Source organism: Mus caroli, chromosome 19 (genome assembly GCF_900094665.2).
Source record: "Mus caroli chromosome 19, CAROLI_EIJ_v1.1, whole genome shotgun sequence".
NCBI lineage: Eukaryota > Metazoa > Chordata > Mammalia > Rodentia > Muridae > Mus > Mus caroli.
In genome coordinates this window covers 33,384,894-33,396,538 of record NC_034588.1, presented here as the reverse complement: position 1 = coordinate 33,396,538, position 11,645 = coordinate 33,384,894, and positions in this window count along the sequence as shown.

Here is an 11,645-nt window from a genome sequence, read left to right as displayed (position 1 = left end):
AAAAAAAAAAAAAAAAAAGATGTTGGTTGGTTTTGGTTTCCTCAAAACCCTTTTCCTTGGCTTATAGATGGCTACCTCCTCACTGTACCTTGTTTCTTTAGTAAAATTAAGTTAGATAAGCTAGCTGGGAGATAGCCCAAGCTAAAGACCTAGGCTTTTTATAATTATTAATAAGTCATCTCTTGCTCTTGCCTTCTTGCTCCCACTCTGTCCTCTCACCGCTTCCCCACCCCACCCTCCATTCCCCTCTCCCCTCTCTCTCCTCGTGCTCAGGGTTTCTATTGCTTCAATGATACCATGACCCAAAAAGCAAGTTGGGGAGGAAAGGGTTTATTCAGCTTGTCCGTCCACACTGTTGTTCACCACAAAAGGAGGTCAGGACAGGAACTCAAACAGGGCAGAATCCCTGAGGCAGGAGCTCTTGTAGAGGCCATAACGGGTGATGCTTACTGGCTTGCTCAGCCTGCTTTCTTAATAGAACCCAGGACCACCAGCCCAGAGATGGCAGCCCACAATGGGCTGGGCTCTTCCCCATTCCCTTACAGCTGGATCTTATGGAGGCATTTCCTCAACTAAAGCTCCTTCCTCTCTCATTCTAGCTTGTGTTAAGTTGGTACACAAAACCAGCTAGTGCATAGAGTTTCAGTTTTATAAGATGAAAAGTTTCTGGAGATCAGCAGATTATATAACAATACTATTAAATTATGTGCAGTATAGTTTGGTGAAGATGTGGGGGGAGCAGTAAAGTTGAATACATCAGTCTACTTATGATACAAATACTCTAGTGTGAGGCTCTAATTTTGATCCCTAGAGGAGGAATGGGAGGGGGAGGGAGAGAGAAAAAGAGAGAGACTGCTGGAGCTGGTGCTGTAGGGAGGTGAGGAGGCACTGCTCTAGAGGTGGGAAAGCACAGTCTGGTGTGGGGAAGCCAGGGTTGGTTTGGGGAACCCTGGGCCTGCGACAAGGCCTGGGCCGTGTGTTTCTCAGGCTGTTGGACATCCAGGTGCCACTGGGAATCGCAGAAGAGCAGAGAGTGGAGTAGGGGGCGTAGGGGGCTGGGGACTTTGTCTAGCCCACGGGCTGGGGCAGGGGTGGGGTAAGAGGAACTCAGGTTTGTCCAAGCTGGGATGGTTGTCCTTGGTGGTTGGCTCTGTGACGATTGTGGCTGGGAGCTCAGAGAGGCCTTTTACAGATTAGGCTGCGGATCTACAGGCAAAGGCCTTCTTGGTGGCTCCCCTACAGCAGATCTCTATGAAAAACAGTTTATTGTCATGGCAGAAAATGGATGCATGAAACCATTCCCCACTTCTCAGGGTGGGTCTGAGATTAAATACATTTTACAGGGAGAAACGTCTGGGAAGGGAAGCTTATTGGCTAAGCCCTCTAGGCCTCTAGGTACCTCATTAGCATGGAGAACTCTGTTTTGAGCCTACATGACCATAGGACACTTTTTTTTTTTTTTTAATGTGAGAAACATGGCACATGTTTCAAGTTGGGAGTATGGCAAAGAGCTGGGAGTCACTTAAGCCTCAGGTGTGTGCCCACGGAGTCTCCGGGTCTCGACCTCCTCTACCTTTCCAAACATCCTGGCATGCTTTAACATCCCACACCTCATAAACATTGACATAGTTTACAGTTCTGGACAGTAGGAAGTCTCAGACAAGGGTACTGTGAGACATGGTGTCTATCCTGTGAGGTCTGTTCTCTATTGCCGTCATGTCATCTTGTTGTGTAATCTAGAGAGGAGTGACCCCAAATTGCTGTGTGTGCTCATAAGAAGGAAGGGGTGCAAGGCCATCCCAGCCCCTATGAACAAACATGTGATAGAAAGGGGGGGGGAGAGAAAATGGCCAGTGTGTGCACTATGGAGAGAGACGGAACTGGAGAGGTGATGGTGGTGACAGGTGAGAGAGACAGAGAGACAGAGGCAGAGAAAGAAAGAGACAGACAGACAGAGAAAGACAGAGACAGACAGACACACACACAGAGCAAGAGAGCGAGAGAGCGAGCGAGCGAGCGAGCGAGCGAGAGAGAGAGAGAGAGAGAGAGAGAGAGAGAGAGAGAGCTCACTGAACCCCCTGCCACCAAGCCTCTCGGGATTCCCCTGGCTTTGGGCAGTGATGGACCGCCATGATCAGGAAAGATTCACTTTCTGGATTGGATCTCCTTGAAGGGCCATTGCAATCCTGATGCTCCCAGTGGCCATGTTGGTGCCTGTGGTCCATGCTGCTGCTCCAGGCTGCCACGAAGTTTGAAGTCCATGTGGGCGTATGCACTCTGTGCTGGAGACTGGTGCCTTGGCGATGCCCTCAGGCGTTCCTGCCAGGGCCCATGCTGATGTGAATGGCACGCGTAGCCACCCGGGGCCACGGTGAGGCGCAAGGGTCCGTGCAGCCAGTAAGGGCCAGTGCTGTGATGAACCTGACCAAGTGGTTCTTGAGGGATTGGAACTGGTTTGCTGAAGGAATTAGAGGGATGTGGAACTTGGTAAGAAAGGACCTAGATGTCTGTGAGCAGAGCTTAGTGAGTCATTCTGCCTGTGAGAATTCAAATGTATTGGGAAGGACAGAGCCTGAACTGAGAATGCCGCTGTAAGGGTTCCCTGGTCAAAATCAATCACCTAGGAAAGCAATCTTGAGGATTCAGCAACAAGGCATACAGAGACCCCTACAGCAGTTGTCCAAGGGGCTAGGCTCTGCCCCAAACTAGAACGAACTGTGGTACTGGTTTTCCAGACATGGATGACACATGACTGGGGGCACAAAGGGGGCTTCTTCCAAGGTTCCTGAGAGTATCTGTGGCTACGCAATGCATGTCAGTGTCAGGACCCCTAAAAGGAGTCTCTGGGACCCACTTGGATAAAGCTGTAAAGGACAAGTTGAGATTGCAGCAGAGATGCCAGGATGGAACAGATGCCAGCATCCTGGGTCATCCGTTGAGGAAAATTGTGGGCACAGTGAAGTTCGCCGGAGAGAGGCTGTGGCTGGCTGAGCTGGAGGGAAGAGGCCTCCCAGCCCCGAGGCTGTGGCTGGCTGAGCTGGAGGGAAGAGGCCTCCCAGCCCCGTAGAACTCAGGTGATCATTAAACCCAGGCGGTTGGGTGTAGAGCCACAGAATTTGGAGTTTGCTCTGCTGGCTTTTGTCCTTGTTCTGCCTAGCTTTTCCTGGTTATGTCCCGTGTCTCCACGTTAGAACAGGAATGTTTACTGTACGGCGTTGCGCATTGGAATTTTGCAGCTTACCTTTTATTGTTATAGGGGCTCAGAGTTAAGAAATCACAGTCAGAAGGCTATGGTCTTAGAACCTTTGAATAACGTTAGGACTGTTAAAAGTCCTCGGTAGGGACTTCTGAGGTTGAATACGTCTTGTACCATGAAATGGCCATAAGGTTATGGGTATCAGGGAGTTGTGATTTGAACATTTGGTCTCCTGCTAGTGGTTGGTGCTGATGGTGGAGGTGTGTCACTGAGGGCGGCCTTGAGGTCATACAGTGGCCCTACTTCCTGGCCTTTCTCTGCTTCCTGACTGTGTGTGCAGTGTGATCAGCTGACGCTGGTTATGGCTCTCACACCTTCCCCATCTCCATCTCAGTGGACTATCTCCCTTCAAACTACAGGCAAAAACAAGCCCTTGCTCCCGTCAATCATTTCTTTTTTAAAAATGTATAGAATTTTTACTAATTTTTGAGAATGTTGTACATGCATACAATGTAAGTTGATCTATTTACCCTTCAATCCTAACCTCCTGGAGCCCCCCACCCCCCAACCCCATTCAACATTGTGTGCTCTTTTGCTTTGTTTTTTTTTATGTTTTTAAAATAGTTTTAGGTTATAATATAATTACATCATTTCCCCTTCCCTTTCCTCCCTCCAGCCCCTCCCATAAACTCCTGCCTTGCTTCCTCTCAAATTCATGGTCTTTATTTCTTTCATTGCTGTTATATTTCTTTGTGTGCGTGTCCATGTGTGTTCATAAATACTTAAATAACATCCTCTCCGTCTGAATACTATTACTTGTATCTATATGTTGTGACTTTTAAAATTATTTTATTTATTTGCATCCCGAATGTTGCCCCCCTTCCCTGTCTACCCTTGCAGAGTTCTTCCCGAATCTCCTTCTCCCCTGAGAGGGTGCCTACCTCAGGCATCCCCCCCTCCATGTATGCTCTTTGGTTGGTGTCTCAGTCTCTGGGAGCTCTGAGGGGTCCAGGTTAGTTGACACTGTTGGTCTTCCTATGGGGTTGCTCTCCCCTTCAGCTCCTTCAATCCCTCCCTAACTCTTCCATAGGGGTCCCTGACCTCAGTCCAATGGTTGAGTATCTACATCTGTCTTAGTGAGCTGCTGGTAGAGCCTCACAGAGGACAGCCATGTTAGGCTCCTGTCATGCATGTCCTTTTGGATCTGGGTTACTTACTCAGGATGACATTTTCTAGTTTCATCCTTTTGCCTGCAAAGCTCATGATGCCCTTGTGTTTAGTAGCTGAATAGTATTCCATTGTGTAAAAGAACCACACTTCTTGTATCCATCCTTCAGTTGAGGGACATCTGGGTTGTTTTCAGTGTCTGGCTATTATGTAGGAATAAGGCTGCTAGGTACATAGCAGAGCTTGTGTCCTTGAGATATTGTGGAACATCTTTTGGGTATATGCCCAGGAACAGTATAGCTGGGTCTTCAGGTAGAACTATTTCCAATTTTCTAAGGAACTGCCAGACTGACTTCCAGAGTGGCTGTACCAGTTTGCAATCCCACCAGCAATAGAGGAGTGTTCCTCTTTCTCCACATCCTCGCCAACATGTGCTGTCACCTGAGGTTTTGATCTTAGCCATTCTGATTGCTGTAAGGTGGAGTTTAGGAGCTGTTTTGATTTGCATTTCCCTGATGACTAAGGATGTTGAACATTTATGTAGGTGCTTCTTAGCCATTCAAGTTTCCTCAGTTGAGAATTCTTTGTTTAGCTCTGTACTCCATTTTTTGGTTGGGTTATTTTGGTTGTTTGGAGTCTAACTTCTTGAGTTCTCTCTATATATACTTTGGATATTAGCCCTTTACTATATATATTTTGGATATTAGCCCTTTACTGGATGTAGGATTAGTGAGGATCTTTTCCCAACCTGTAGGTTGCCATTTTGTCCTATTGACAGTGTTCTTAGAGGCAGGAGGATCTCTGAGTTCAAGGCCAGCCTGGTCTACAGAGTGAGTTCCAGGACAGCCAGGGCTACACAGAGAAACCCTGTCTCAAACAAACAAACAAAAAAACAAAAAAAACAACCAACCAACCAAACAGACAGTGTTCTTTGTCTTACAGAAGCTTCAATGGATGGTCTTAACACTGGAACCTTTGGGGCTGGAGAGATGGCTCACTGACTGCTCTTCTGAAGTTCCTGAGTTCAAATCCCAGCAACCACATGGTGGCTCACAACCATCCGTAATGAGATCTGACACCCTCTCCTGGTGTATGAAGACAGCTACAGTGTACTTACATTTAGTAATAAATAAATCTTAGAACAACAACAACAACAACCAACCAAACAAAAAAAACCCCTGAACCTTTGATGTTCTATTCAGGAAAATTTTCCCTGTGCCTATTTGTTCGTGTTCTTACTTTCTGTTCTATTAGATTTAGTGTATCTGGTTTTATATTGAAGTCCTTGATTCACTTGGACTTGAGATTTGTATAGGGTGATAAATATAGATCCCTTTGCAGTCTTCTACTTGCAGATATCCAGTTAGGCCAGCACTATTTGTTGATGAATCTTTCTTTTTTTTTCCCACTGTATAGTTTTGGCTTCTTTGTCAAAGATCAAGTGTCCGTAGGTGTGCCGGTTTATTTCTGGGTCTTCAATTCTATTCCATCACATTTGACCTGTCTCTCTCTGTACCAATACCATGTGGTTTTATCACCATTGCACTGTAGTACAGGGAGGTGATTCCTCCAGAAATTATTTTATTGTTCAGCATTGTTTTGGCTATTCTGGGTTCTTTGTTTTATCATATGAAGTTGAGAATTGGTCTTTCCATGGCTGTGAAGAATTGTGTTGGAATTTTGATGGGGATTGCATTGAGTCTGGAGATTGTTTTGGTTTGGTTTGGTTTGGTTTTTCGAGACAGGGCTTCTCTGTGTAGCCCTGGCTGTCCTGGCACTCACTTTGTTCACAGACTAGCCTCGAACTCAGAAATCTGCCTGCCTTTGTCTCCCGAGTGCTGGGATTAAAGGCGTGTGCCACCATGCCCAGCTGAGTTTTTTTTTTTTTTTTTTTTTTTTAAATCAGATTTACCAGTCCGGTAGTTGTGCTGCCCATACCCTCACATGTATGGGATCATCTACTGGAGCATGGCTGACTTAACAGGAAGGACCACTATTTTAAAAGAAAACTCCATTCTCAGAAGTCATCAGTCATCAATAGCACGCCTCAGCTAGTGTGCTATTGGTGTTTGTAAGCCTCTTCCCTTTCCATGTAATTGTTGACTTCCAGCTTCCAGTTGACTGGTTTCTCTTGTGTAGGTCTTCTGCAGACAAGCATAGCCACTATGAATTCAAGGATACAGAAGTCCTATTGTGTATGGAAGTCACTGGCTGCAGTCCTGCTTGGTCTCCCACTCTTCAGATTTTTTTCTGCTCCTTCCTCTCTAGTGGGAATTTTGGTTTCTTAAAAACCCCAGTTATGTTATGCAACTATGGTTTTTTTTAAAAAGATTTATATATATATATATATACATATATATATATATATATATGACGAGTACACTGTAGCTGTCTTCAGAGACACCAGAAGAAGGCATCAGATCCCATTACAGATGGTTGTGAGCCACCATGTGGTTGCTGGGAATTGAACTCAGGACCTCTGGAAGAGCATTCAATGCTCTTAACCGCTGAGCCATCTCTCCAGCCCCTATGTTTTTGTTTTAATCCCAGGTGTGGGATATGGGGCTACTTCACATTGTCCACTACTGCTGACTAGATTTGCCTCGTGCTCTAGGAGGGGTGTGAGTTTTGCCAGCTGCAGATAGTTTACATCTGGAATTCTGGGGACTCTTGAGAGGGTATACATTTGAGAGAGTCTAAGAGGACCTGAGGAGGCTTCTGCTCTCAGTTCGTGTTGCTGAGGTTTGCTAAGTGATTGTGAGCAAAGAGATGAGAAAAAAAATGGATATCCTGACAATAAAGATTGGACTTGCCCCAAGGATCTCCAGACCCCCCCATCGGTGGGAAGCAGTCTAACAAGGTCAACGCCCCTTTCCCCTCTTACCTTCTTTCTCTTCTACCCAGTGTTGTTGAATTTGATGGGATTGGAGTGGAGAAGGGTGGTAGGTAAAAGGACCCAATAAAGTAGCCAAAAAGTACGGTTATCCTTCTCCAAGGTGTGTCCTGAACCCGGGGTGGGGGATGGGGGGGGAATGTAACATGGATGTCTCATTTGGGGCTAAGCACTCCACAGACTCTTTTGCTCAACACTTTGACGAGTTGTCTAAGTTTCTAAATTAACTACCATCCACCACAAAAAGAAACTTCTCTGATGAGATCTGATAGCTGTACTACACTATGGAACTAAAGGTACACATGTAGAGGGCAGGGTGATAGTGCAGTAGTAGATTCAACCCTGGGGTCTATGAACTCCCCAACTATTGGTTCTTGGCTAGCTTTACGGTCCCAGGAATGGGTTTCCTCCTGTAAAGTAGACCTTACATCTAAGCAGAAGTTAGTTGGGTTATTCCCTTGGGATACACGCCACTGTTGTACCGATGGGCATATCTTGCCATGTTGGTCATTATTGTAGCTCATGAGCTTTATAGCTGGATAAGCCTATTGATTCTTGCCCCACACCCTAGCATCTGGCATAGCACTATCCAGCATTACGAAGCTTCCTGGTCAGTACCAACTTGATTTCTTCATACCCTGTGACCAAAGTGTGTGATGTCTTTGGTGTCTTCCAATAGGGTCATACAGTCACACTCTGGTGGGAAACCAACACCAATGGCAATAGCCGTGTTATTTGCAGGGAGGGGGAGGGGTGTCTCTGGGACATCCCTTTAAATTTGCTTCTTGTCAAATATTTTATCACAGCAATGGGAGAAGTAACTAAAGAACCCTCAGGTCTTAATGACCCCAAACGACACACTGTATTGTTGTTGCATTGAAGATTAGCTTCAGCATGGATTTTGGAGGTGATGTCATCATTCAGACCACAGCAGCATCTCTTCCTCTATTCACAGTATCTCTTTCTAGTTACTCTTTAGTAAAGTGCCTATTTGTATCCTGACCATTGTTTATTGTGTTTGCTGTTTGTAGAAATTCTTTATGTATTTTGGATACTAATCCCTTCACCAGTTATATTTGTGGAAAATATATTTTCCAATTTTTTTCATCTATTCTTTATCCACTTTCTCAATGGGAAGATGTCTCAGTTTTAATGTAGTTAGGTTTATAATATTTTCTTGTAGGATTTGTGCCTCTGCTAAGGAGTCTCCATTACTCCAAGGTCATAAAGATAAAATTCATTTGGACTGGAACTCCAAGGTCATAATGATAGCGTTTTCTTCTGGACTGGCAAAACTGCTTTGTTGGTAAAAGCTTTTACAGCCAAGCCTGAGAACTTGAGTTTAATCCTCAAGTGGGAGGAGAGAGCCAACTCCACAAATTATCTTCTGACTTCTACACTGTGGCACACGTGCATGCCCTTACCTCCCAAATCGCTGCGCAAATAAATAAATGTTTTAAAAGATTTAAAAATATTGTCAAGAGCTCTAATTTTTCCCTAGAAGTTAAACATTTCCCCTGTATACTTAAGTTATTGATCATTATGGACTTGATTTTTTTTTTTTAAAAAGATTTATTTATTTATTATATGTAAGTACACTGTAGCTGTCTTCAGACATTCCAGAAGAGGGCATCAGATCTCATTACGGATGGTTGTGAGCCACCATGTGGTTGCTGGGATTTGAACTCAGGACCTTTGGAAGAGCAGTCGGTGCTCTTAACCACTGAGCCATCTCACCAGCCCCCTGGACTTGATTTTGAAATTACTCATTATGGACTTGATTTTGAAGTTTAATATGAAATAAGTAATCATTTTCTTTACTTGTCCCTCACAATAATAGAAAATCTCCTAGCACCACTTATCAAGTGTTCCCATCTTAAGAAGAGGGCTACAGGCCCACATCAAGCTTCCAAAAATGCAGGACTCTGTTCCAAATGGTTCCATTAATTGTAGACCACATCCTCTGCCGATACCACTTCAACTCAATATCTATCTATCTATCTATCTATCTATCTATCTATCTATCTATCTATCTATTTTTGGTTTTTCGAGACAGGGTTTCTCTGTGTAGCCCTGGCTATCCTGGAACTCAGAAATCTGCCTGCCTCTGCCTCCCGAGTGCTGGGATTAAAGGTGTGTGCCACCTTGGGTCTCAACTCAATATTTTTTTTTTTTAAAGATTTATTTATTATATGTAAGTACACTGTAGATGTCTTCAGACACTCCAGAAGAGGGCGCCAGATCTCGTTACAGATGGTTGTGAGCCACCATGTGGTTGCTGGGATTTGAACTCTGGACCTTCTGAAGAGCAGTCGGGTGCTCTTACCCACTGAGCCATCTCTCCAGCCCTCAACTCAATATTTATTAGCTGCCACTGACCATTAACCCTTAGTAACATGGGTAACAGTGATAACAGTTCTTACAGTTAACTGAGAAGTAAGCAGTAAGCAGTTCTTTCTAAACAAGATGATTAATGGTTTTCTCCCAAGAAACCATTAATCAAGGCATCAGACACTAAGTAACAAAACTTAGGACTGGGAAGAAGCAATTGTATCACCCGGTAAACTCCATTCATTAGTTTTTTTTTTTGTTTTTTGTTTTTTTTGTTTTTTTGTTTTTTTTATCTTTGCATACCTTTGCTCTTGGAGATAAGATATAAACAAAATGCCAACTATAAGAGACAGTAGCCAATTTCTTCTAAGTATTAAGACAATTTGTATAAGTAAGTGTCGTCGTCCCCCCCCCCCCCCCCCCGCTTATTACTGTTCTATTTACCACAGTGAGGAAATGGAACTTATATGTCCATCGGTGGATGAGTGGAAAATGAAAAAAATGGTACATCGATAGTGTTCAGCTCTAAAGAAAAATTAAATCCCCAAAACTTGCAGGAAAGTGTATGTTCTTAGCGAGAATAGTAGTAGATGATGTTACCCAAACTTAGGAGAAAAAGAAACAACCGCATCTTCTTCCACCCGTGCAGATCCTAGCTTATAATGAATGAGTGTGTGTGTGTGTGTGTGTAAATATGGGCATAGTAAAACACTTAGAAAGGAGACCAAGAAAGGATAATATTGAGTGATGAGTAAGGATGGGATGCAGGCCAAAGAACACTTGAGGAACGACAAGGGATCTGAGGCAGGTCAACTGTCATTTATTTTTTTCTTTTAAAGTTATTTTCATTTTACATGTCTGAGTGTTTTGCTTGCATATGTTTGCGAACCATGTGTGTATAGTGTCCATGGAGACCAGAAGAGGTCACTGGATGCCCTGGAACTGGAGTTACAGACCTTTGTGAATCATCATGTGAGTGCTGGGAATGAAATCCAGGTTCTCTGGAAGAGCAGCCAGCACCTTTAAGGGCTGAGTCAGTGCCTGGATCCATCCTCTGAGTCAGTGCCTGGATCCATCCTCTGTGTTTTTCTTTCTTTCTTTTTCTACTTTGTTTTGCTTTTAGGGTGGATAAAGGTACAAAAGTATAACCCATAGTGAAAGTGTAAACTATATGTGACACTCCATGGCTTCATTTTAACTTTATAAGTGTTTATTTGAGTGGCTACCTTAATCTAGTTCCATGATGTCATGTATATATATGTTATGTATGATCTATATCCATCAAAATTATAAGTATATATATATATATATGTGATATATATATGTGTGTGATATATATGGCTTCAATTTTTAAATATATGTGCTTATGTGTACTTGTGTGCATGCATGTGTGCCATGTGTGTGCAGGTGCTAGCAGAGGTCAGAAGAGGACATTGGAGCCTGGAATTGGAGGTATGGGTGGTTGTGCACCATGAGGCTGCTGAAACTGGTCCTAATCATCTGCAAGATCAATGAGCATCCTTAACTTCTGAGCCATCTCTTCAAGCTCCAAGAACAAGTGCTTTCTGATTTGACAACATAAACCATTACCCAAAGATGATTTATTTTTATTTTTATTTTTTTGTTCTCTTTTCTTTATTGGATTTTAAAAATATTATCTGCCTTTCACTGATCTTCTTGGATATAACTTCATATTTTAGTTTTTATTTTTAATTTTTTTCAGTTGGAGTTCTTTTTTAGTATTTAAATACAAAAAGTGAGCGCTGACTTCTTTTTTTTATACATATGCAGGTCTAAGAGCCAAACTGTACAGAGGAAATGAGGGCCTGCTCTGCTCAGCACCCCTCTGGCTAAAGCTACAGCTAGCCTCCCTTCTCTCCAGCACACCCAGGGATTCCTGGTGGCTGTTTTGTTCTGTAGCTGTAATGGATTTTTGTCAGTCCCACACTGTTTACACGTCTTAGCATTTCCATTCTTTAAAAAAAAATGTTAATGGTCAGGGGTGTTTATGTCTTTCCCACAATGGGCACGTAAGAACTTCCTTCGGAGCTTTTACTA